Raw genomic sequence first — 26,106 nt, 5'->3', positions numbered from 1 at the left:
GAAATAAAATCTTAAAAAAATTTTTTTTAATTTTTAAAATGATTGCTAACTGAAAGAAAAAATGACTTTAAATTGTAGTAATGACTGGTTAAATTAAATGTTTTAATTATATTTATAGGCTACCTCTAGTTCTCATTTCATTAAATGCCTATGTATGCCCTTTCCTCATTTTTTTCTAAGGATCAAAACACTAAAGTTGAAAAAGACTTTAGTTCAACTTCCCCAAAGCAGAAATCTTTCAGATAGTTTTCTTGTCTAACGGTACCTAGAATGTGCTCAAATGCTTAAGGAGACTTGAAGTTCACTACTTCCCAATGCAAATATTTATAAATGTTAAATGTTCTAACCAAAAAAATTTTAAAGTCAACTGAATAAAATCTATATTACACCATCAATTCCCTTACCTAATAAAGAAGAATTTCTAGGGGTACCTGAGTGGCTTAGTGAGTTGAGCATCTGACTTTTGATCTCAGCTCAGGTCCTGATCTCAGGGGTCATGAGTTCAACCCCTGCACTGTGTTGGGCTCCACACTGGGTATAGAGCCTACTTAAAAAGTAAATAAAATAAAGAAGAATTTCTAAGAAGAATTTAATTCTAGCAACTTAGTTAAGCATAATTTTTCTTGTTTTAAACTCAAAGCTTGTAAAGTTTTTTCATTTTATTTTTTTTTAATTTTAAAAAGATTTTATTTATTTATTCATGAGAGACAGAAAGAGAGAGAGAGAGAGAGGGGCAGAGACACAAGCAGAGGGAGAAGCAGGCTCCCTGCAAGGAGCCCAACGTGGGACTCAATCCCGGGTCTCCAGGATCACACCCCAGGCCGAAGGTGGCGCTAAACTGTTAAGCCACCAGGGCTGCCCAAGTTTTTTCATTTTAATACTTAAAAACAAATATAGGGATCCCTGGGTGGCGCAGTGGTTTAGCGCCTGCCTTTGGCCCAGGGCGCGATCCTGGAGACCCCGGATCGAATCCCACGTCGGGCTCCCAGTGCATGGAGCCTGCTTCTCCCTCTGCCTATGTCTCTGCCTCTCTCTCTCTCTCTGTCTCTCTCTCTCTCTGTGACTATCATAAATAAATAAAAATTAAAAAAATAAAAACAAATATAACTTTTTTAGTTTGCCAATTATGGCTTAATTTAGAGGAAGATATTTGCATTATTTGCCCCAACTCCCCAAAAGAATGGAACTATGCCTAACACTTCAAAAATACTTTGTATTTCCAAGGATCTCAATAAATATTTGCTAATTTAGTCTCCTGGCATTTCTTACAGATTACTAAAATCCTAAAATAAAGGTCCAAATGCCCATGCTTAACTGAATACTGAAACATAATCCAAACAAGCACACTACTATTATAGCACATTACAAGCATAATCCAAAAAGCATGGTGTAAAAAGTATCGTATTGGTTTTCTAGTAAGTTTGCTATCCACTCCAGAAAACCAACCCTTAACCTATCCTTTTCAAAAATAAAGTACCTATCTTAACTACATGGATCTGAATATGGAAAATGTTAAAGTGATATAATAACCAACAGCCATCCTTTATTAACTGCTAGGTACAAGGGACCGTCCTAAGTGCTTTGTAAACACATTATTTCACTTAATCTTTCAACAACATAAAGTAGTGTCCATTATTTCCATCTTACAATGGAGGAAAATGAGGTGGAGAAAATGGCAGAAGTGTTTTAAGTAACAATTTCCAGGTAATTTCAATAAAAAATAACCGACAATATAAAAATGGTATATTTATCACCAACAAAAAGCTAATTAAAAAGGTACCAAAAATTCTAATTTCCATTAGCCCCTAAAGTTTGTTCTTACTTCTGCTCTTTTCTAAATACATAGTCATTCACAAGTGATTTTCCTGCTGAACCCCTATCTATACAAAGCCTTAAAATAGGGTTAACTTACAAACAGCTGTGTTTACAAATTGGCAGTTAGAAGCTCAAAATAAAACTTCTCATTGAAATAGTGTTACAAATGGGGGGTTACAGTTCCAGGGTAGCTCCTATAGTATATTTTTACCCATAATGTAACTGAATAGAAAAACCTAGGGGCACCTGGGTAGCTCAGAGCCCTGGTGGCTCAGCTGTTTAAGTATCTGATTCTTGGTTTTGGCTCAAGTCATAATCTCAGGGTCCCAGAACCCAGCCCCAAATCAGGTTCCATGCTCAGCGGGGAGTCTCTTTCTCCCCCACCCCATTTGCCCCTTCCCCGGCTCTAAAATAAATAAATCTTTAAGAAAGAAAAGAAAAATCTAAAATCTCAATCATTACACCAACCATGTGGAAAACTATACTCCATATTTCTACACCAAGCCTATCGATAGCAAAACTATCTCTAGTGCTGGGAAAACTGAATATTCAAATGCAAAAAATGAAACTGATCCTTACCTTACAGTGTACAAAAAAACTAACTCAAAATGGATCAAAGACCCTAAGAGTTAAAGTCTCAGAAGAAAACAGGGGATGAGGGACGCCCGGGTGGCTCAGCGGTTTAGCGCCTGCCTTCGGCCCAGGGTGTGATCCTGGAGTCCTGGGATCGAGTCCCACGTCCGGCTCCCTTCATGGATTCTGCTTCTCCTCCCTCTGCCTGTGTCTCTGCCTCTCTCTGTGTCTCTCATGAACAAATAAACAAAATCTTTAAAAAAAGAAAAGAAAACAGAGGATGAGCTTATGACACTGGATTTGGCAATGATTTCTTGGATAGGACACCAAAGCAACAAGCAACAAAAGAAAAAAATGATATACTGGACTACATCAAAGTTAAAAACTTTTGTGCATCAAAAGACACTATGAACAGTGAAAAGGTAACCTATGAAAGAAAAGAAAATATGTGCAAATCATCTCTCTCATAAAGGTTTAAATATCCAGAATATATTTAAAAAACTCCTACAATAACAACAAATCAAGCAACCTGGTTCAAAACTGGGTAGAAGATTTGAACAGATATTTCTCCAAAGAAGATACACAAATAAGCACATCAGAAAATGCTGAACATCACTAATCATTAGAGAAATGCAAACCAAAACCACAATGAAATACCTCTTCATATTCATTAGGATGGCTATTATCAAAAAACAGAAAATAAGAGGTATCAACAAGGATGTGGAGAAACTGGAATCCTTGTGCACTGTTGATAAAAATGCAAATTGATTCAGCCACTGTGGAAAGTACTATGGCAGTTCCTCAAAAAATTAAACATAGAATTACCATATGATCTAGCATTTCTACTTCTAGGTATATACTCTATAAAGAATTGAAAGCAAACAGATAATTGCATAGCCATTGTCACAGCAGCATTATTCACAATAGCCAAAAGGTGAAAGCAAAAGTGTCTATCAACAGACGGATGAGCAAAATATGATATACATATACAATGGAATATTATTCAGCCCTAAAAAAGAAGAAATTCTGCAATATGCTATAACATGGATAAAACTTGGTAACATTATGCTAAGGAAAATAAGTCAGTCACAAAAGGACAAATATTGTATGATTTCACTTACATGAGGTTCCTACTCAAATTCAGTAGAGACATAAAGTAGAATAGTGGTTGCCAGGGCCTGAGGGAAGGAGGGGAAAGAGGATTATTATTTAATAGATATGGACTTTCACATCAGGAAGAAAAAGTTCTAGAGGTGGAAAGTGGTAATGGCTGCACAAGATGAATGTACTTAATACCACCAAATTGTACATTTAAAAACAGTTAAAATGGAAAAAAAAAAAAAACACAGTTAAAATGGTAAATTTTATCTTATATATAACCACACTTAATCTTATAACCACAATTAAAAAGGAAAAAAAACTACAGATCTCCACCTAATCCTTTTTTCTAAGCCACTAATGATAGTGTAAGGTAAAGGTTTCCAAGAGAGTAAGAGAAGGGAGACTCTGGAATGGGAAAACAAAATCTCTTTCTAAAAAAATTTTTAACAAACTTCCGTATAAAGGGGAAAAACAACAGTACAGAAAAGGGAACTAAGTAAAATTTGCCCTCCTATTCTGTTTATATATTTACTACTTATAAGAACTGACAAAATAACCTGTAGACTAAAAAATGGCGGATTGTCAGATATACAAAGTACAGAAATTTTTCATCTAAATTTGAGATAAAAAATTTTAGTATTTCCTGGTTTTTCTGGGCCTTTCAGGAAATGGAATGGAAAGATAAGCAGGGTTGGGAAAAAGAGGGGTTTGGGGAAAAGATAACAAAAACTGGAAAGGATGGGAGGGCCTGGGTGGCTCAGTCAGTTAAGTATCTGCCTTTGACTCAGATTATGATCTCCAAAACCTGGGATCAGGTCCTGGGATTGAGCAGCAAGTCATGCTCCCTGCTCGTCTGGGAGTCTGCCTCTGCCCCTCCCCCTGCTCATTTTTTTTTCTCTCTCTCTCTCAAATAAATAATCAAATCTTTAAAATAAACAAATAAACAAACAAGACCTGAAAAGATGCAAGGCCTGATTTAGCACAGAGGGGCAATTACTGAAAGAGATCCATTCTGATGTCCAGATACACAGAGCCTACTCTTGACTTAGACTGGACTTGGGACAACAGAGATATTCCTGAGTTCATCACCAGGCTAACAAGCACAGATCAATAACTGTAATCTACCATGGGAAGAGAATACATTTACAGTCCGCATAGAGGTACAAGTACCCAAGGACAGCCAAAAATTGAGAGTCAATCAGGAAAACTGAAAAACCCTTTCTCTCCTGCCTTCATTTCTAGCTTAAGCACAAAGTAACACTAGAGAAGTTTGAAATCAATCAATGATGCATTTAAAATACTCTTTGCAAAGAAAAATTCTTTGCAACAACAAAACCAAAACTCAGCTTATCCGGACTGCTACACTAAAAAAAATCCAGGTATGCAGTTTTCCAGGTATATATATTCTATCTACTCAGTCTTTACTGTCCTATTTATGATATCTAGTGTTCGATAAAATATTGCAAGACACACAAAAAAAGAAAGAATATACAACCCACTGTCAAGAGACAAAGCATTCAGCAGAACCAAAAATCAATGAGGTCAAAAACAGAAAACTCAATGAAATCAAAAGCTGATTTTTAAAAAAGATCAATAAATTGATAAACCTCTAGCAAGACTAAGGAAAAAAAGACACAAATTACAAATATCAAGAATGGGAAGGTGAAAATCACTACACACCCTGCAGACGTAAGAACAATATTGATTGGAATGTTATAAACTTTATGTCCATATATTCAACAATTTAGATGAAAGTCAAATTCTTAAAAAAAACATGAACACAAGAGATCACACAATAGGTAACCTGATCAGCCCTATATCTATCTATAAAAATTCAAATTATAGGAAAAGTGTTCAACACAGGGGTGCAGATGAGTTCACCGTAGAATCCCACCAAACATTTAAAACAAAAACACCAAATCTACAAACTCTTTTAGAAAACAGAAAGGAACACTTCCCAACTCATTTTCATGAGGTCAGCATTACCCTGATAACAAAATTAAATGGTACATATTAACTGGGCCAAATACCAGTCAGATACTGCCTACTCAACACTTGCAATAACCTAATATTATTATTTAAACTTAAAATGTAAAAGGAAGAATTTTGAATATGCACATACTGCCTCATCTTGATAATTCTATTTATGTTAGAATTTAACATATCCTTTAAGTTCTCTGGAGCTCCATTACTAGATAAGTTCTTTCCTATTATCAGTAATATAGAATAAAACAAGATTGGGAAATGAGTACACTATGGAAATAAATACTACTAATGAATGAAAATGGTACAATTTAGGTAGATTACATCATAAAACATAGCAATGGGGCAATGACACATTAAGGGTGCAAACTCCTGATGTTGCAGAAGGGGGTGAGTACATAATGTAAAACGTTTCCACTTCAACATTTAAACCAGATCTCATTTCAGGAATAGAAAAAGCTGATTGCTCATCAATCTAAAACTGGGCAATGAACTTCGCTTTCTATTTACCTGCAGGCCAGTTAAAAGGATTGGGAAAGTTGTGAGGGTGTGAAAAGAAAAGCCTCTTCCAGGGATGCCTGGGTGGTTCAGTGGTTTAGCATCTGCCTTCCGCTGAGCGTGATCCTGGAGTCCCGGGATGGAGTCCCACATTTGGCTCCCTGCATGGAGCCTGCTTCTCCCTCTGCCTGTGTCTTTCACGAATAAATAAAATCTTAAAAAAAAAAAAAAAAAAGCCTCTTCCAAATGCTCACTACCAATTACAAAGTTAATTCTGCTAGTTTCTCTATCACCTCTAAATTTCAGATTCACATCCAACAGCCTTCTCAACACTTCTCAACACACTCAACATGTGGCACCGCAAATTCAACTTACCCAAAACTGAACTCACTTTTCCACCCTCATTTACAGACTTGCTCTTCCTACTATATATTTCCTACTATATTCCTATTTTAAAAGCTTATTTATTTAAGCAATTTCTACACCCAATGTGGGGCTCAAACTCACAAAGCCAAGATCAAAAGCCACATGCATGCTCTAACGACTGAGCCAGCCAGGACCCCCTCCTACATTCTTGATCACAAGTAATGCTACTGCCATCTATCTAATCAACCAAACCAGAAATCATCCTAAACATCCTGCTCATTCCTCCTCTCCCTTGTCCCCGAGAGTCAATCGTCACATCCTGATGATTTTACCTCTAAATCATTTCTCAGTCTGTCCCCTTTAAATCCATCCTCCACACTCCACAAATCTGCCTATTCCTTCTCATTAACTGCCTTCAAAATAAAGACTGAACTCTGGCATACATATATATACAAAACCCTACACGATCTACCTCTCCAACAAGCCTTTTTTCATTGCTACTTGCTGTGCCACTCTTTGCAGTCCAATAGTAATAGTTTCCTGCCACGTTGTGCTGTATGTATCCTGCTTCTGCTTTTCTCTTAACCACAAACATTCTTTCAACTAATTCTTATCTTCATCACCGAAAGCTTGGCTCAAGTATCATGCACTCCAGTAAGTTAAGTGACCACCTCCACATCCCTAAGCCTATGTAAACCTGTGATTATCGCTACCTAAGCTCTTAACAAATCCTATTGAAATAATTTATATATCTTTATACTAGACTGTAAGAGTCTTGAAGGCAAAAGTCTTATCTGTAACTCCAGTAACCTGGCACAAAAGAAAATTCAATCTCTGTTGAACTACACCATAATTTTTCTCATTTTCCTCAGAGACCAGAGAAAAAACTATGTCACTAAAACATAAACAATCCTCACTGCAGTAAAAAAAAAAAAAAAAAAATCCTCACTGCAGCAATCAATTCTTACTCACAAAAAAGAACTATAAATAAAATTAAAAATGTTCCTTCCTCATAAGATTTCCTTCCTCTTCACAAAATCCCTGATTCCAAGCAATATCTGAAGCAAACAATTACAGTTACAAATTATCTTGTGTTAACAAGATTATAGTAATGCTACAAGCATAAATTCAGTTAATAATTTGCTACTGAGGTCTTTAGTGCACAAATTTCTATCAAAACAACAAAACAGCACACTACATATAAAAGATTCTTAACAAATTATCTAGGACTAGCCTGATGTACATCCTTTAAACAAGTATTTGCTGAATGAAGCAGAGAAGAGGGAAATAAAAGTGGGTAATAAGTATAAAAAAAACTATAAAAAGATTAGATATCAAGCTTTAAAGGAAAAGTCTGGGTTTTCCCATTAAATCTAGATATACGTAATTTTATAAGTTGGCTATATAAAGAATATATGCATGCAAGGTTATGGAGTAGCCTCCTAAGGGAGTTACTGAAGGGATAATAGGGAAGTATCAGTCCTGAATCTTACCGTTAGTTAACTGTGACACTGATCAACCAATGATTAAGTCATCATGCAATCATTCTAGCATTTGATTTCAACAGAAGTTTTGGGGTTTTTTTTTTTAAGGTTTTATTTATTTATTCATGAGAGACAGAGAGAGAGGCAGAGACACAGGCAGAGGCAGAGGCAGAGGCAGGCTCCATGCAGGGAATCCGATGTAGGGCTTGATCCCAGGACTCCAGGATCACACACTGGGCCAAAGGCAGACATTTAACCGCTGAGCCACCCAGGCATCCCTGATTTCCTCAACAGAAGTTGTTACTGGACATCAGTTCTATGCATTTCACTACATGTAAATTTTACCTTAAAAAAAAAAAAAAAAAAAGAGCTGCCAAAATGGGAAATGAGTCATTAATTAATCTGAGCTGTTTTCATCCTTCCATTACATACAACTCATCCCACAGCACCCTAATTAAGACAAACATTTACTACATGTTAAAAAGTCTTCAGAATGGCTCATCATTAATAAAACAAAGACTTTACTGGACTAGATGACCCCTTTGGTCTCCTCTAGTTCTAGATTTCCAAGGGTTTGTTAATTTATAGTGTTATAAATGGTATCACTACTAAATTTATACTCATGAGAGAAAAAGCTAAAAATCACTGCCTTCATTGATACCAAATAACATTTTCAAAAGTGTCAGCATCTATTTTCATGATCTATATTTCTAGCCTGACTAATCTGAAATCAACAGCTTCAGATATTGCAACTGTCCACTTTAATCTCCACTTCATCCCTAAGCCTTCATTAAATGACTTCAGAGAGGAAGAGATTTCTCTGTCCCTCCTACTTAACACCTAATAAAAGTCAAAAATCAATTAGAGCAGAAAGAATAAGTAGAGGAGTATTACACAAGCATCAACTCTACTACAAAAAGAGTTTTCAGGGCAGCCCGAAAACTCAGCTCAGCTGTTTAGTGCTGCCTTCAGCCCAGAGCCTGATCCTGGAGACCGGGGATCGAGTCCCACGTCGGGCTCCCTGCATGGAGCCTGCTTCTCCCTCTGCCTGTGTCTCTGCCTCTCTCTCTCTCTCTCTCTGTATCTCTCATGGATAAATAAATAAAATCTTAAAAAAAAAAAAAAAAGTTTTCATCAAATACTTCCCCCAAAAAAGCATGTGATAAAGACAGGTGGTCTTTTGGAGTTATTACTATTTTTGATGTATGACTTTCTCTTTTTTATTAACATTGTAGAATTCTTCAAAAACTACTAAATATAATAAACTTATAACCAAAAGCACTTATCAAAATATAGAGAATATATAAAAAATAGAAGAGCTGCTGAGTTAGGTTGATAAAATTATGAGGATTTTTTTCCTCTCAAAATTTTCTTTGATGAACAACAACAAAGAATGCTTTTTCTAAATCCATGATCAATTATTTTTCTCTAGAGAAATAAAATATGTGGACTGTTAAATTAGTGATGACTGAAACACTGAGAATAGAGGGCATTATTCAGTTTGTTAATCACTGAAAAAACTTACTAAGGCACAGTCATTCAGATATATGTTTTAAAATACTACTAGTGGTACCCCACTTAAAACCTTGTATGTCCTCAGTAGAAACATCCTTAGGGCAAAATCAATATATATAATATGTCAATATATGTCCTGCTGAGGACATTTTTATATTTCTTTTTATTTTATTTTATTTATTTATTCATGAGAGACACACACACACACACACAGAGAGAGAGAGAGAGAGAGAGAGAGAGAGGCACAGACACAGGCAGAGGGAGAAGCAGGCTCCATTCCATGCAGGGAGCATGACGTGGGACTCGATCCTGGGTCTCCAGGACCACACCCGGGACTGAAGGTGGCGATAAAGCCACTGAGCCACCCAGGCTGCCCTGTATTTCTTTCACCTAATCTTTAACAACAGTAATTTGGAGATTGTTTTAACTACCATCAATAAATATGATTTAAACATCTTGTAAAAAGAGCATTGGGGCAGCCCAAGTGGCTCAGCAGTTTGGTGCCGCCTTCAGCCCAGGGTGTGGTCCTGGAGACCTGGAGATCGAGTCTCGCACCAGGCTCCCTGCATGGAGCCTGATTCTCCCTCTGCCTGTGTCTCTGACTCTCTCTCTGTGTCTCTCATGAATAAATAAATAAAATCTTGAAAAAAAAAAAAAAAGAACATTCAACTACATGGTATGAAAAAAATTCCTATCAGTAACACTTGATGGAGTGGTTCTCCACTCAGCAGGAGGTCTGCTTCCCCCTCCCTCTGTGCACTCTATCACTCTCTCAAATAAATAAAAATTCTTTTAAAAAAATACATTTACAGTACCTGAAATAATCCCTACTATTATTATACCACATTCCAAGGAATAGTTAGTCATTTTGATTGAGATAAACTAAAGACAAGATCTATGGGGATCCCTGGGTGGCGCAGCGGTTTGGCGCCTGCCTTTGGCCCAGGGTGCAATCCTGGGGACCGGGGATCGAATCCCACATCGGGCTCCCGATGCATGGAGCCTGCTTCTCCCTCTGCCTGTGTCTCTGCCTCTCTCTCTTTCTCTCTCTGTGACTATCATAAATAAATAAAAAAATTTAAAAAAAAAAAGACAAGATCTATAAAGAGTGAACTTTTAAGTAAACTCCACCCCCAACATGGGACTTGAACTCACACCCCAGGATCAAAAGTCACATGTCCTATGGGCTAAGCTAGCCAGGTGCCCTGACTAGTGATTTCAATAGAAATTCACTCTGGGCACCTGGCTGGCAGTCGGTAAACTCACGACTCTTGATTTTGGGGTCGTGGTTCAAGCCCCAGGTTAGGGGCAAAGACTACATAAAAACTAAAATCCAAATAAACAAATAACTTGTCAAAGACAAGGTATAATCATAATTCTCTAAGAGAACTACATTTTGTTTGCTATAACTAAAAAAATAACAAGGTAGACTCTCAATAAGGAAAAGTGCTTGATTGTTTGAAATGTGATTGTGAATATTTTTCAAATAATTTTTATTAGTACCTCAGAAAATTAAAGGATTATATAATTACCTTATTTAACAAAATATACTAAAACAGGTACTTGTAAGGTCAGTGAAAGGGGGATGCCTGGGTAGCTCAGCGGGTGAGCGTCTGCCTTTGGTTGAGGGTGTAATCCCAGAGTCCCAGGATCGAGTCCCACATCAGGCTCCCTGCAATGGAGCCTGCTTCTCCTTCTCCCTCTGCCTATGTCTCTGCCTCTCTCTGTCTCTCATGAATAAATAAAATCTTAAAAAAAAAAAAAAAAAAAAGGTCAGTGAAAGGTTAATCATTTTCAATGAAACAGGATAATCATACATATTTGGGGAATACCAGGAAGAAAGCAATTATTACTAAAACAAATAATCATAGTTTTTTTTCCTCAACTAAAAAGATACTTATGTGTTCTGGATATTTTTCTTTTAAAGAGTAATATACTTCTGGGAGCACATGGGTGGCTCAGTCAGTTGAGCATCTGCTTTTGACTCAGGTCATGATCTCTTGGTTCTGGGATGGAGCCCCCCCATCTGCTTCTCCCTCACCCTTTGTCCTCCCCCACCCCGCAATTGTGCAGTATCTCTCTCTCTCACAAATTAATAAAATCTTTTTAAAAAAGTAACATACAAAAAAAATAAAAATAAAAAAAATAAAAATAAATAAAAAAGTAACATACTTTTTTCAATAAGGCATACTTCTAAATTCCTAATTAAAGATTAAACTGGTCAACCTGAGAAACTTAAACTATCGTTATGCTGCTAATAGGGTCTTAATCTTCCCCCTCTTATTTACTTTTAGCAATATCTCTGCTTTTTTACTTCCGAAAGAATTTTTTTTAAGATTTTTTTTATTTATTTGAGAGAGAGAGAACATGAGCAGAGGGGGCAGAGGGAGAAGCTGAGCAGGAATCAGATGCGGGACTCGATCCCAGGACTCCAGGATCATGGCCTGAGCTGAAGGCAGATGATCAACTGACTAAGCCCCTCAGGTGCCCCTCAAAGAATTACTTGATACGGAAGAATTTAGTCCAAAAAAAAAGAAAACATTCTTCCTGAAAGATATAAACAACTATTACTAAATATTAATCTCTATTATCTATGCAGTATTCAAGTGCCTTTATTTTTAAAAAGATTTTATTTATTAGAGAGCATGCACAAGGGGGGGGAGTGGCAGGCAGAGGGAGAGGTAGAAGGGGGCTCCCTACTGAGCAGGGAGCCTGATGTGGGGCTCCATCCCAGAACCTTGGGATCATAACCCAAGCCTAAGGCAGATGCTTATTAACAACTGAGCCACTCAGGTAGCCCTTAAGTCCCTTCTAATACTACAGCTTTAAGTTTCTTTAAAGTAGTAAACACATTTCCTTATACTAAAATTATTATAGCTCTTATGAAAACATGATTGCTAAAACCTCAAGTTAAAGTACTGCTGATGATTCATGTTTAATCTAGACATACTTCCTTTCCTACAATCTCTCTAAATAAATACAGGAGAATTTATGAATACCATAAAACATGGGATTCAAAATATACTCAAATGGTCTATTGTGACCTTATGATAAAGTTAAAAGACTTATTACGTAAAAATTTTACAACACTACTTTTTTAAAATGGCATATTAGTGTTTCCCTACACTCTTTTTTTTTTTTTTTTAAGATTTTGTTTATTTATTCATGAGACACAGAGAGAGGCAGAGACACAGGCAGAGGCAGAAGCAGGCTCCATGCAGGGAGCCTGATGTGGGACTCGATCCCGGGTCTCCAGGATCACGCCCTAGGCTGAAGGTGGCGCTAAACCGCTAAGCCACCCAGGCTGCCCTCCCTTCATTCTTCTAAACCGTATTAACTGGGGGACCTAGAGATGAGGGAAACAAACAAAAGGGCTAGCCAAACCAATAAGCCATATTTGTCCTTAAGATTCTACCATTCTTCTTTAGCCCACACTTAGTCTTACCCCTCATTACTGTCAGATTCACAAGATTCGTAAAGGACCCCAAGAAACCCAAGCTTCTCACTACAACTCAACCCTTTATCATGCCTTTTTCCGCTAAACAGTGTTCCTATATGCCACACCTCTCCTGATCAGTGAGTGCATAAAATCTTACTTCTACATTCCACTGCCTCTGAACCCTCACCTGTTTGTGGTATCAGCAAATTTATTTGATAAACTAATATGGGATAATATTACCAATAAAAGACAACAGTTTAATTTTTCTCCAGAGAATTTGTGATTTTATTTTTTTTTATTTTTTATTTTTTTAGAATTTGTGATTTTAAACATATTATTTTATTTATTTATTTGAATTTATCATTATATGGTTTCACTCATACAGGGAATATAAGAAATATCAAAAGGTCATTTTTAAAATGAATTCCATAACACAAGACAGACACAAAGTTTGGCACTGGCAATTCTCAAATTATGCTACACGGTCAACCATCTAATCTACCTATCTGTAATGTAGATCCAATTACAATTTAATACAGTTTAAACTAAAAATTAATGTAGTCATATACAACCAGTAGGGAATATATGTCTGGCTTAGATATATGCCTCGTGGCAAATGTCAAGTAAGTGACAACTAAAATTATGACTGCATGGTTTTATCATAAGTCATATATCTGTTAAATCTTCTCACTTTCAAAGTAGAGCAAATGACTCTCTGTAGCTAATCCAGTTCAAACAGGTAACTTTCTTCTTTTAATTTCTTAAAATTTTTACGTAATCTCTATATATCTCTAATGTGGGGCTTGAACTCATGACCCCAAGACCAAGAGTTGCGTGCTCTACCAACTGGGTCAAGCAGGCCCCTAAAATGGTCAGGTAACCTTTTAACCCACCCAGAATAATTACCTTAGCACACCATATATGAGGACTTTTTCAGAACATTTGATACTTATGACTTTACAGTGTCTTTTCTACTTTATGATTTTCCACAACTTGGTCAATTACAAATATAATTACACACTGTTTACTTCAAATTCTAACAAACCACTTTATTCTTTATTGCATTAATCCAAAGTACAGTCTCTTATGACTGAGATAATTTAATACCATTTCATTCCATCTGCAATTAATCCTATAGTTAGTTACAAGTCTAGAGCCTCACGTGTCTTTCTGAACAACAGATCCAGGTTTTTTTTTAAAACCAGAATAGGAGCAGCCCCGGTGGCTCAGCGGTTTAGTGCTGCCTTCGGCCCGGGGTGTAATCCTGGAGACCCAGGATCGAGTCCCAGAGTCCCATGTCCGGCTCCCTGCATGGGGCCTGCTTCTCCCTCTGCCTCTCTCTCTCTGTGTCTGTCATGAATAAATAAATAAAATCTTTAAAAAAGAAAAAAACCCAGAAGAGTATGGATTTTGTATTATAATAATCTTGTGAAGAAACCTCTAGACAGAATCTCAAACGTAAGAATAGCTAGATAAATTTGGGGGAGAGCAAACTTCTCCAATTCTTAATTTCTTAACAGTGGAAAAAGAATAACATTACTAGCTCAAATGAAATGCCTGAGACATTATACTGAATGAATAATTATAAAACATACCAATCCTATTCAGTTTTTCCATACAATCCTATTTGGAATTTCTATACACCTACAAGTCCACAGAGATTATTAAGGTCTATACCACTTAGAGCTTTTACTTTCTTTCAACTCCTACTGAGAAGAATATGAAAAGAGCACAGGTACTGTATGAAAGCAGAATTAAAACAATTGGGAGAGTTTTTTTTTGTTTTTTTTTTTGGGGGGGGAGAGTTTTTTAAGACAAAATCTACACACAATCCTTACTCAGCTATCTGTAAACCAAATTTTATTAAAAACATTAATGCTTTATAAACTACCCAAAAAGGTCATTAGAGATTAAAACCTACACAAATCAAATAATTTATTCTACATTCTTTTAAGTCACATATTTGGCCCTATTCTTTAAACAAATAGGCTCAGCAAGTATCCAATATGCCCTCATCTCCACTTCCCACCCACTCTTCTTTTGCTCCTGGAAGACAAGTGTGAGGTTCAATTCAATCCTAAAAGACTGCTTCACCTAAGAGCTACTTTTGCCTTGACTTTCTTTATGACCTTGGGGGAATCTACCAAAAGACAATTATAATGATGTTGTTTATCACTGAAGTTTAATCCTAATATGCTAACATTAGTAAAGTCATCTAAACTAAACCTAGAAAAGTGAAAAAAACCTTTGAGTTATAAACATTGATATGTAACATAAGCCACATTTAAAAAATTTTAGCTAGTTAAGGGGGAAAAATACGAAGGCCTCAAATTCAACAATATTGAAAAACAAATTCTGAAAAACACCAACTCTCTACTTTTCTCTATGGACAAATGGTTTGCAATATAAGAAAAAAGGGGGGGGGGGGGCCGGAATGAAACTAGCCTTAACTACCGGTTCCTTGCTTTTTATAAGGATTACAGGTGGACAACAAACGAAAAATTTTAAACTTGGCAAAGAATGGGGAAACTGTATGTAAAGAAATCTACAATCTGAAAATTACTAAGATAAATCTATCTTTTAAGTACTAATTTGTATGTCCATATTGGGCAGTAATCATGGTACCGCTTTATTAGCACTAGAAAGATAAATCCTTGCCTAGGAGGAACATTTACTAAGTACATTTCATTTCAAGATCTTAGGGCAGTTTACGAGCAGTATCTCTTTAGGCTTCCCTAAGGTACTCTAAAGTGCTTAACATCATTCACACATCCAGCCACCGCTAGGGTGAGAAGTAAATAAACACGATTTACTTATGCAATTATTTACCACAGAATTCTAGTCAAGAATGAAAAAGTAAACATCCACACAGTCATTTAATACCCAAGGAAAGCGGCGACTACTACGGCCGATAAGATTCACCCTTAATTGACCACTACAGAAACCACAGGCCTTCCACATGGGCTGTCCTTTACTACCACTCCTGATTCGAAAAAGTAACAATGTCAAGTCAACATTTTAATAGTACAGAAGATAAACAGAACTTGATGAAATATCCAATTCCAGATCCTCGAAAGATGTTTATAAAAACTGAGATAGAGCAACGCCCCCCTAAAAGCACCCTACTAGAAAGAATGAAACATCGAAAACATCAGGTGGGCCAAGGTTAGAAAAGCTGATCTAACCCAACTACCCGGAGGGACCACAGGGTTTGGGACTAGGAACGTGAGATCGGGGTGGGGGTGGGTAGCAAAGTGAAATCTAACCCCAGAAATCACAACACAGGCCGCAGCCTGGGAGCTGAAGCTGGCGGGAAGTGAGCTCCCTTTCTGTTCCCAGGGGAAAGTCCAGAGAAGAGCGGCTCCACACCGCGCACTTACAGGGCGCCAATGGTGCATGCCTACCAAGGCGCCGAGCCGCTGGAGAACCCGGTTAGGAAGGGGAGGAGACCCCGGCAGACGGCCCTGGAAGAGGAGGACTAAGGTTGGAAGCAGCGGCAGTGTCTGGACGAGGGGGATTACCTAACTGTGACGACAGAGAAGTGTCCTCAGGCTCCGGCGATGGTCCCGACTGCGCAATGTGTGGTGTCTTTCCCGCTTAGCCCGCAGCAGCAACAGAACCAGCTCCTTCAGCCAGTCGCCATTTCCCGCCTACCGACCTGCTGCACCGCACGGACAGAGACCCGGATGGAAAGCGGCCTCTCCGCGCAGGCGCCTTGGCTTCCTCCTCCCCCTCCCGCCACAATTCCGCGAGGTGGGAGGGAAGGAATGCGGGAGGCTTCAGCGGCAAAAAAAAAAAACAAAAACAAAAAAAAAAAAAAAAACCAAACCAAACCAAAAAACAAAAAGCCCCCACAAAAACAAAAACAAACAAACAAACAAAAAAACAACTTTTAGTTCCGTAAAGGGCCTTGGAATTCCTGCCGCCAGAAGAAACTCACAAACCCGATTCTTGACAAAAATTGAACGCAGACCCTTAGGACCGAATGGAGGAACAAGGACAAAACCTATCCGGCTACCCCAAGGCCCGGGGGATATTTGTACTTTAGGGGCCTCCGTAGCTGGCTGTGTAGTGATTGCAGGAGGAGTAGGGAGTAAAGCGTTGGGAGTGAAGAGGCGGGGATCCGAAGGACGGTTTTTCCTCCCGCTGCTAACGGAACTGCTTAGGCAGGGCTGGCAGGGGGAGCGCGCCCTCGCCCGGGAGGCGGGGCTTAGGAACGCGGCGCTCACCCTGGCGGCGAGGGTTTAGCAACCCGGCGCGCCAGGTGGGTGGGGCCAGGCGGGACAGGGTGGGACTAACGCCTTGGCGCGCTGGAGGAGGTAGTGTGTAGGGAGCGCTGCCGGAGGCCGTGGTGAGACGAATCCTTCCTTCTTTCCAGGGATCCGGGTGGCCGTTGAAGGTCCTCTTTCCAGCTCTCTGCCTAGAGAGCATAGCAGTTGCTTGTGGATCTGCCATGCAAACCCACGCCATTGGACTCCACGCGATGTCGGCGCTGGTCCTTCCGAGAAGTCAGATCGTTCAGGCAGCTGGGGTCCAACCTGCATTACTGAGTCTAAGGACCGGCCGTCAGCCTCACGGGGTGGAAATGTATCAATCCAAGCGTCCAGCCCTAGTGGAATATCAGAAAACCGAGTGTAGTGGTTGGAAGAGCATCATCTCTTTCCTAAAACTCTTGGGCCATTCACATTATTCAATCAAGAAATATTTACTGGGAAAAAAAAAAAAAAAAACACAGGGTGTGAGGACCATACTAGATGCGAGGGATACAAGGCAGACGTGGACCCTGCCTTCCCAGAGTTCATGGTCTATTGAAGACAAACAAGTAAACAATTTAAATACAGCTAAAATGACCACAAGGAGTTCTTGACAGGCGTACAACTGAGTGAGGGTTTGAGATGGCTTTCATGAGATGATGGCAGGAAGAATCGATGTTAGAAGGGAAGTGTCCAGGTAAAGGAAACGACAGATCGAAACATCCAAAAATGAAATTGCATTGAGCAATTAGGGAAGTGGTTCTGTGCACCAGGGATACAGGAGTTGAGGGGAAGATAGTGGAGAGAGATGACACGGAGGTAAGCAAAGAACCCTTGTGAATCTGGTGGTTTCAAAGTGTGGAGGAGGTGGGTTGTCGCCTGATAGCCTTATATACTACAGATCCTGTCAGAGCTCAGAGTTCATTTGTACCAGGTCTCTTCCTAATACAAGGATGCTCTAAATGAGACATTGACAGGACGTGGTGTAACTGTGTGCAGAACTGGTATTAGTCCACAAAATAATAGATTCCTAAAAAACTAATTGAAAATCAACAGACAGTTACTGATTATCCAGTGTGTATCACGGAAAGCAATGGAATATAGACTAAACAATTACCCCAATTGATTACCAAAATAATTTTTAAATCAGGTAAAAATTGGAAATATTTCTGAAAAAAGTTGTTCCCAGTAGTAGTAACTTCCAGTGTTCACTCTTCTAAAACAAGTATGCCATTTACAAAGTAGTTTTATATGCATTTTGATTTCCCCAACAACCCTAGGAAAAAAATAAAATAGGTGATATTAGTCCCCAAACTCTTCAGCTGAAGACACTGAAATTTTTTTAAGGTGAGGAGAGGGGAGAAAAAAGAAAAAACAGATGTATTATCCAAAGACAATCTGCCAGGAAGAAATATACTCAGGACTCAAGCCCCCCTTCTCCTCATTACAGCACCTCCTACTGTCTCCTGTGGCAATGTTAATTGTTAGATATTAAGTTTAGAAAGGCTGCTGGTAGCAAGTCTAAGTGCTTTTGCAATTTATTTAATATTTCAATACCATTTGTTCACAGATGACTGTATTATTTCTGATTTTCACCTTCTTTTACATCTAATAGTCTACTAGATTCTTTTCTGCAATATCTAAGTGGATTGTTTTGAAATCAAATGAGATATTATTTACGGAAAAACATTCAATAAGGTGTTTTCCTTGCTCCTTAAATAATAGTTGTTAATGTCATTAAGCTTCAGTAAAAATTCTGTCCAAGATTTTAGAATGAAATAAAGGTTTAAAAATATGAACTTTTTAAAGATTTTATTTATTTATTCATGACAGACATTGGGGGGGGGGGGGGGGCGGAGACAGGCAGAGGGAGAAGCAGGCTCCATGCAGGGAGCCTGACTTGGGACTGGATCCTGGGTCTCCAGGATCCCACCGTGGGCTGAAGGCAGCCCTAAACTGCTGAGCCACCGGGACTGCCCAAAAATATGAACTTTAAAAAAAAACCCTGAAGTATATTAAGATGCAAAGCAGTAGCCATAGGAAAAAAAATTAATGCAAAAACCTAGCGACATGCATGCCTTCTAACCTATACAGAACTATTGCTATATGAAAACATTAATGAAATAGGATGTTCACTAAGTAATGTGATAAAGTGTCTTGGATATTCAATAGAATCCTTCAAAAAGTTCCTTATTTCACAGTATATGGAATATATTTACCTTTGATATGTAAGGCATATGCACTTCACAAACAATTCTTAAAATTCTCTATGAGATATATTTTTTATCACTCTTACTACAACTCATTAAGGAAGTAATACTTAAATACTGAAATATCAGAACTGCATTTTGCTCTAATATTGCAATCACTTGATGGCAATGATCATCTGAAACATGGTCAAAACAAAACTTCATTTTCTCTCAAATCTGCTTCTCTCAGTATTCTGTACCTTATAGAATACAGTTTGTTTCTCATATTTTATCCAATCCATTGTAAGTGCAATAAGCTAGACCTTGAAAATATCTTGAATCCAAACACTTACCACTCTAGCTATGTCCCTAGTTCAAGGACCATAATCTCTGACCTGGAATACTATAAGTGTTCCTGTTCTGTTCTTGAGCCTCCTTCAACCTTTCTAACACACAGCCAAAGTGATCATTTTAAACCTCATTATAAAATCTCCATCACCCTTAAAATCTAAAATCTTTACTGTGACATGCAAGTGAGCTATTAGCTCACTCTTGGATACCTTACTAACTAAATTCCCTACCTCTTGTTATTTGTATTTCCATCATACTGTCCAACTAACTATTCTTTGAAAAAGTATATTCCTGTATCAAGGGCTTTATATTTATTGTTTCTCTGCTTCTAATTCTTTTTCCCCCTAGACCTGTGCTATTCAACAGCCACTAGCTACAAGCAATGTGTGGCTACTGAACACTTGAAATGTGGGATTGTGGTTGAGGAAATCAATTTTTAATTTTATTTAATTTTAATTAGCTTAAACTTTAAAACTAAGACCCGAGTGCTTAATAGAGCTTCCATTTGGGGTAATGAAACAGTCCTAGAACTAGTTAATGGCAATGGTTGCACAACATTGTTAGTGTATACTTAATGCCACTGAATTGTATATTTTACATGTAAATGTAACAATGGTAAATTTTATTATGTGTATTTTACTACAATAAAAAAAATTGTTCCTTGGTATTTCCCCAAAGAAGCTGAACTTGTGCCCACACAAAAATCTACACATGAATATCAATAGCAACTTTATTCGTAACTGCCAAAACTTAGAGCACCCAAAATGTCCTTCAATAGGTGAAAGGTTAAACTGTGATATACCCATACAACAGAATATTAATCAGCTAAAAAAGCCAATCTGAAAAGGCTATATACTATATGATTACAATTATATAATATTTTGGAAAAGTGGCTGCCAGGGGCTTAGAGGAAAGGAAGGAGGAATAAGTCGACTATGTGTGATTTTTAGGGCAGTGAAACTATTCTGCAGACTATAATGGTAGATACATGTCATTATACATTTGTCCTAATCCATAGAATTTACAATACAAAATGTGAATTTTAATGTAAACTGACTTTGGTTGATAATGATGTGTACAGTGTTAGTTTATCAATTGTAATAAAAAATTTTAGCTTGTGTGTGTGTGTGAATGTAGTATGTGGGAATTCTCTACTTTCTACTTAATTAGCTGTGAACCTGAAAGTGCCTGAAAAAGTAGTGTATTGAAAAACATTAATACTTTGTTCAGTTATTGGAAAACTTTTAAGTATGCTTGGAACATGGGTATGTGAACATACTTGCTCAAACATAAATTTTATTAATGCTAAATACTAATCAAATATTTCCAATGACAATTTACTGTCCAAATTGAGATGCATTGTAAATGTAAAATATATACTAGATTTAAGATTTAGTACAAAAGAAAATATAAAATATCTCATGAGTAGTATTTTATGTTGATTACATATTAAAATAATAATATTTTGGATATATTGGTTAAATATCAAAATTTCACCAGTATTTTTAAAAGTTATTACTAGGGGTGCCTGAGTGGCTCAGTTGGTTCAGTGTCTGCCTTCAGCCCAGGATCCTAGGATGGAGCCCTGCATTGGGCTCCCTGCTCAGCAGGGAGCTTGCTTCTAACTCTCTCCTCCTTGCTTGTGCTATCTCGGACACTATTTCTTACTCTCTCCCTCTCTCTCATATAATTAAATAAATATTTAAAATAAAATGTGGTTACTAGAAAATTTAAAATTACATAGGTAGTTTGTATTAATTATATTTTTATTGGATAGTATTGCATAGAATATTCACATGGCTTGTTCTCATACCCCTTTTTCAGAAAGGCCCTCCCCGATCATCCTATCTAAAATAGTACTCCTCTAGGAGCACCTGAGTGGCTCAGTCAGTTAAGTGTGTCTCTCATGAATAAATCTGACTCTTGATTTCAGCTCAGGTCATGATCTCAGGGTTGTGGGATTGAGGCCTGCATCAGGCTCTGCACTCAGCAGTGAGTCTGCTGGAGATTATCTTCCTCCACCTTCCCCTACTTCCAAGCATGCTCTCTCTCTCTCTCTCTCTCTCTCTCTCTAAAATAGACAAAATCTTTTGAAATAGCACTCCTACATCATTATTCCTTTTTTTTCTAACTTATTTTTCTTATAGCATGTATCAATATGAGTATAGAAAATAATATCTCCCTCTGGCATATAAATTCCACGAAGGCAGAGACTTTATCACTGTTGTATCCCTTGTATCTCCAGACGTATTAGGTACTCAATAAGTAATTGAAAGAATGATTTTTTTTAAAGATTTTATTTATTTATTCATGGGAGACACACAGAGAGGGAGAGAGGCAGAGACAGAGGCAGGCTGATATGGGACTTGATTCCAGGACTCCAGGATCATGCCCCTGGGCCAAAGGCAGGCACTAAACCCAGGGATCCTGATCATTGTTCTTTTATGATGAAATCTTTAGACTTTGTGTTAGGGGGTGGGGTGAACAACATCTTGAGCACACAATAAATATTGAATGAACCCCAAATCCACATTTCTGGGTCTCTCAACATTTCAACTATTTTCAAATACTTATAGTGCAACTACATTTATATATCCTCAAATTCATTCTACTATCATTGCAATTTGCAATGAAACCCACCCAATGTGGGTAGCCCGGGTGGCTCAGCGGTTTAGCACCGCCTTTGGTCCAGGGCATGATCCTGGAGACCCGGGATCAAGTTCCACATCGTGCTCACTGCATGGAGCCTGCTTCTCCCTCTGCCGGTGTCTCTGCCTCTCTCTCTCTTTGTGTCTCTCATGAATAAATAAATAAATTTAAAGAAAAAACAATAACAAAAACCCCCCCACCCAATGTATTTTTCATTTCAATTATTATACTTTGCAGTCCTAGAATTTCCTTTTGATTTTCTGTAATTTTCATTTCTGTGCTGAGACTCTGTTTACTCATTTAAAACATTTTCATTTGATCTTTAAATAAACTTTTAATACCTGCATTAACAAACAACTAATAGGGCAGCCCAGGTGGCTTAGCGCGCCTTCAGACTAGGGTGTGTTCCTGGAGACCGGGGATCGAGTCCCACGTCGGGCTCTCTGCCTCTCTCTGTGTGTCTCTCGTGAATAAATAAAATCTTTAAAAAAAACCCACAAACAACTAATATGACAACAATAGCTAATTCTTTTTTTAAAAGATTTTGTTTTATTTATTCTTGAGAGACAGAGCGAGAGGAGACAGAGGCAGAGACACAGGCAGAGGGAGAAGCAGGCTCCATTCAGGTAGCCTGACATGGGACTCCATCCCGGGTCTTCAGGATCAGCCCTGGGCTGCAGGCGGCGCTAAATCGCTGCGCCACCGGGGCTGCCCTATCTTTTTTTTTTTTTTTTTTTTATTTATTTAAGATAGTCACACAGAGAGAGAGAGAGAGAGAGAGAGAGAGAGAGAGAGGCAGAGACACAGGCAGAGGGAGAAGCAGGCTCCATGCACCAGGAGCCCGACGTGGGACTCGACCCCGGGTCCCCAGGATCGCGCCCTGGGCCAAAGGCAGGCGCCAAACCGCTGCGCCACCCAGGGATCCCCTCTATTATTATTATTTTTTTTTTAACTATGGATTACATTTCAAGTCTTTGTCTAGCAATTTATTGAATACTGGACATCATTGTGTAGATGCCGTAGAAATTATATCTTCTGAAAGGTGATGTTTCTTGTTTTAGCAGATTCTTCAGTTACTGAGTGGTCACCTTAAACTACTATAGGCTTGGTTTTATACTTTGTTAGCTCATATCTGTGAGATGCCCAAGGAATTTCGTAAGTTTTAACTTGGCAGGATACGATCTCCATACTCTATCTCCCCTTGCCATCTTGTCAGAGCTTGTTAGGGCAGGCCTGGGGAGGTCTTACTCTAGGGCATTGTCTTTACTCCCAAGATGCAACCTTTCTAATGTTTCAGCTGGATGCCACAACTGTTAGAGATCGCTACCTTGGCAGGCCCAGAAACTTAGTGCTCCTTAGCACTGCTTTTAGGCCAACACTTCTTGACCACTAGTATCTACATTCCATTCTCAGCTCTGTAACAACTGCTATCTGGTAAGCATCAGGTGGTCTTGCTCTGATTATGTACAGCCCAGACCTCACCCATGGAGTCGCGGGCATCCCCAAGGATTTCGCGAGCTACCACTCTGTATAGCTCCATCTTCTCTGGCGCCACCGCACTGATTCCAACTGCTTCAGCTGTTCTCCACTCTTATCTCTGTATTCTCAGCTCAGCCTCTTTACACCACAGGAAGCTGGATGATAGTGGGGTTCAAGTGCTAAAGTTTTTATTTCAGAAGTTTCAGTTTTGTGCAACCCAAAACAGTCGATTAATATGTATTGTTCAGTTTCATAGCTGCTACTAATTCTGGAGGACTAGTCAAATTAATCATAGCCAGAAACAAAAGTCTCCGTTCCCTCAGATTTTTTGCAGTGGAATTAAGGAAAGAGGAGCAGCTGCTTTTGGGTGGCCAACTAAGAAAATACGACCTGCTGGAAGTCATAGGTAGAGGTTTGAGGGGAAAGCTGGTCTAAGTGAAAGAAAGTAGCAAGTAGAGAGAGGCAGAAATGGGAGTTGGTGAAACAAAGTTGATGGAATTGAATTGCTCCACAAGTCCGGGAGACTCCTGTCCTTTATGCAGTTTGCTTACATGGACCATTAAAATTTCCCCTTTTTCTGAGATAGTTGTTTGAATTTTCATTTGGAACCCTTAGTGAGGAGAGTCTTAAAAAGAATTGTGTAACAGGGATCCCTGGGTGGCTCAGCAGTTTCAGCACCTGCCTTTGGCCGAGGGCATTATCCTGGAGTCCCGGAATCAAATCCCACATTGGGCTCCTTGCATGGAGCCTGCTTCCTCTGCCTATATCTCTGCTTCTCTCCTTCTCTCTGTGTCTCTCATGAATAAATAAATAAAATCTTTAAAAAAAAAAGCCGGGGGACGGGGTGTTGGGGGGCAGCTCGGGTGGCTCAGTGGTTTAGCAACGCCTTCAGCCCAGGGTGTGGTCCTGGAAACTCCGGACGGAGGTCAACATCAGGCTCCCTGCATGGAATGGAGCCTGCTTCTCCCTCTGCCTGTGTCTGTGCCTCTCTCTCTCTCTCTGTATCTGATACAGATAAATAAATCTGTATCTGATACAGATTAATAAATAAATAAATAAATAAAATCTTAAAAAACAAAAGAATTGGGTACAGCCCAATTAGAAGTGAACGTTGATGTGAAGACTCAATAACCTGGACTTTGGAAATGTATTAATGCCACATGATTTGATTATCTTTTTTTTTTAATAATTTGTTTTGTTTTTAAAGATTTTATTTATTCATGAGACACAAAGAGATAGAGGCAGAGACACAGGCAGAAAGAGAAGCAGGCTCCCAGCAAGGAGCCTGATGCAGGACTTAATCCCAGGACATCGAGATCACGACTTGAGCCAAAGGCAGATGCTTAACCACTGAGCCATCCAGGTGCCCCTGGTTTGATTATCTTATTGAAACCATCAGATATGTATGTAGAGATTAGAAGTTTCCAAGGCTAGCCATTATGGGAAGTGACTATCCCCCTCCTATCTATGCAGGTTCTGTTTGGTTTTGTTTTCTTGCAGATTCTCTGTCCTCATATTCTAGCAAATTTTGTTACAGGCATATAAATGTCAAATTAAAAAGGTACACAATCTTAACATTTTTAAAAAATAAAGATACATATTCTAGAAATGATTTTGAAGTCGCATTCACATTTTCTCTGGAACCATCCCTCGATGTATATTTTAGTTTTCATTTTCTCTTTATGAATCAGTAGCAAGTGACTTGAACTCACAAGGTTCTCCCTACCCTACCCTTTCCATACCTCTTCAGCCTCATTTCTCTCCCCCTTGCTCTTGATACTCTTGCCTCACAATTATGTTTCAGTTAAGTGAAAACTAGTTATATGGAAACTTAGAGATCTTGAAACCTTTGAACTTTGTTTTATTTTAATTTTTAAAAATATTTTATTTATTTATTCATAGAGACAGAGAGAGAGAGAGAGAGGCAGAGACACAGGCAGAGGGAGAAGCAGGCTCCACACAGGGAGCCCGACGTGGGACTCGATCCCGGGTCTCCAGGATCAGGGCCTGGGCTGAAGGCGTGCTAAACTGCTGAGCTACCCGGGCTGCCAAAACTTTGTTTTATTTTTAATAGTTCTTATCATTATTTAAAATTAGCTGGTTCATGTGTTTACTTATATATTGTCTGACAGCTCCAACTTGGAAGCTCTGTGAGAACAGAAACCTGGTCTGTCTTATCCACTACAGTATTGTTACATAAGACAATGCTGGGCACATAGGAAGCACTCAATATTTGTTAAATAAACCAGCACTACAATAAACTACCTTAATATAAATCTTTCTGCCCTTCTAGTTTAGCTTAGCCTAAAAGATATTCTTCTAAATTTGCTCAAATTTTAGTGTTAAAATGTAGCTATTTGCATCACAAGTGTGATGTGTGTGTATGTATCAGAATTAGCAAAATAGTAAAA

General features: G+C 38.4%; 1 protein-coding gene across 12 annotated transcripts in view; it reads right to left on the bottom strand.

The window, feature by feature from the left end:
* Window positions 1-16,994, bottom strand: part of CTDSPL2 (CTD small phosphatase like 2) — an 88,426-nt gene extending 71,432 nt beyond the window's left edge. The window contains exons 1-3 of one of the 12 annotated variants that reach the window (XM_072740705.1): window positions 16,296-16,925; window positions 3,510-3,566; window positions 2,395-2,641 (exon numbers count right to left, since the gene is read on the bottom strand). The gene's annotated coding sequence lies outside the window, so the exon portion shown is untranslated. Of the gene's footprint in view, window positions 1-2,394; window positions 2,642-3,509; window positions 3,567-16,295 lie in introns of all 12 variants that reach the window. The other 11 variants (XM_072740702.1, XM_072740703.1, XM_072740708.1 and 8 more) reach the window with 11 other exon arrangements.
* Window positions 16,995-26,106: the final 9,112 nt, after the last annotated feature.

This window comes from Vulpes vulpes, chromosome 15 (genome assembly GCF_048418805.1).
Source record: "Vulpes vulpes isolate BD-2025 chromosome 15, VulVul3, whole genome shotgun sequence".
NCBI classification, from domain to species: domain Eukaryota; kingdom Metazoa; phylum Chordata; class Mammalia; order Carnivora; family Canidae; genus Vulpes; species Vulpes vulpes.
Note: the sequence above shows the minus strand (reverse complement) of the source record. Positions and strands in the feature narration are given on the sequence as shown.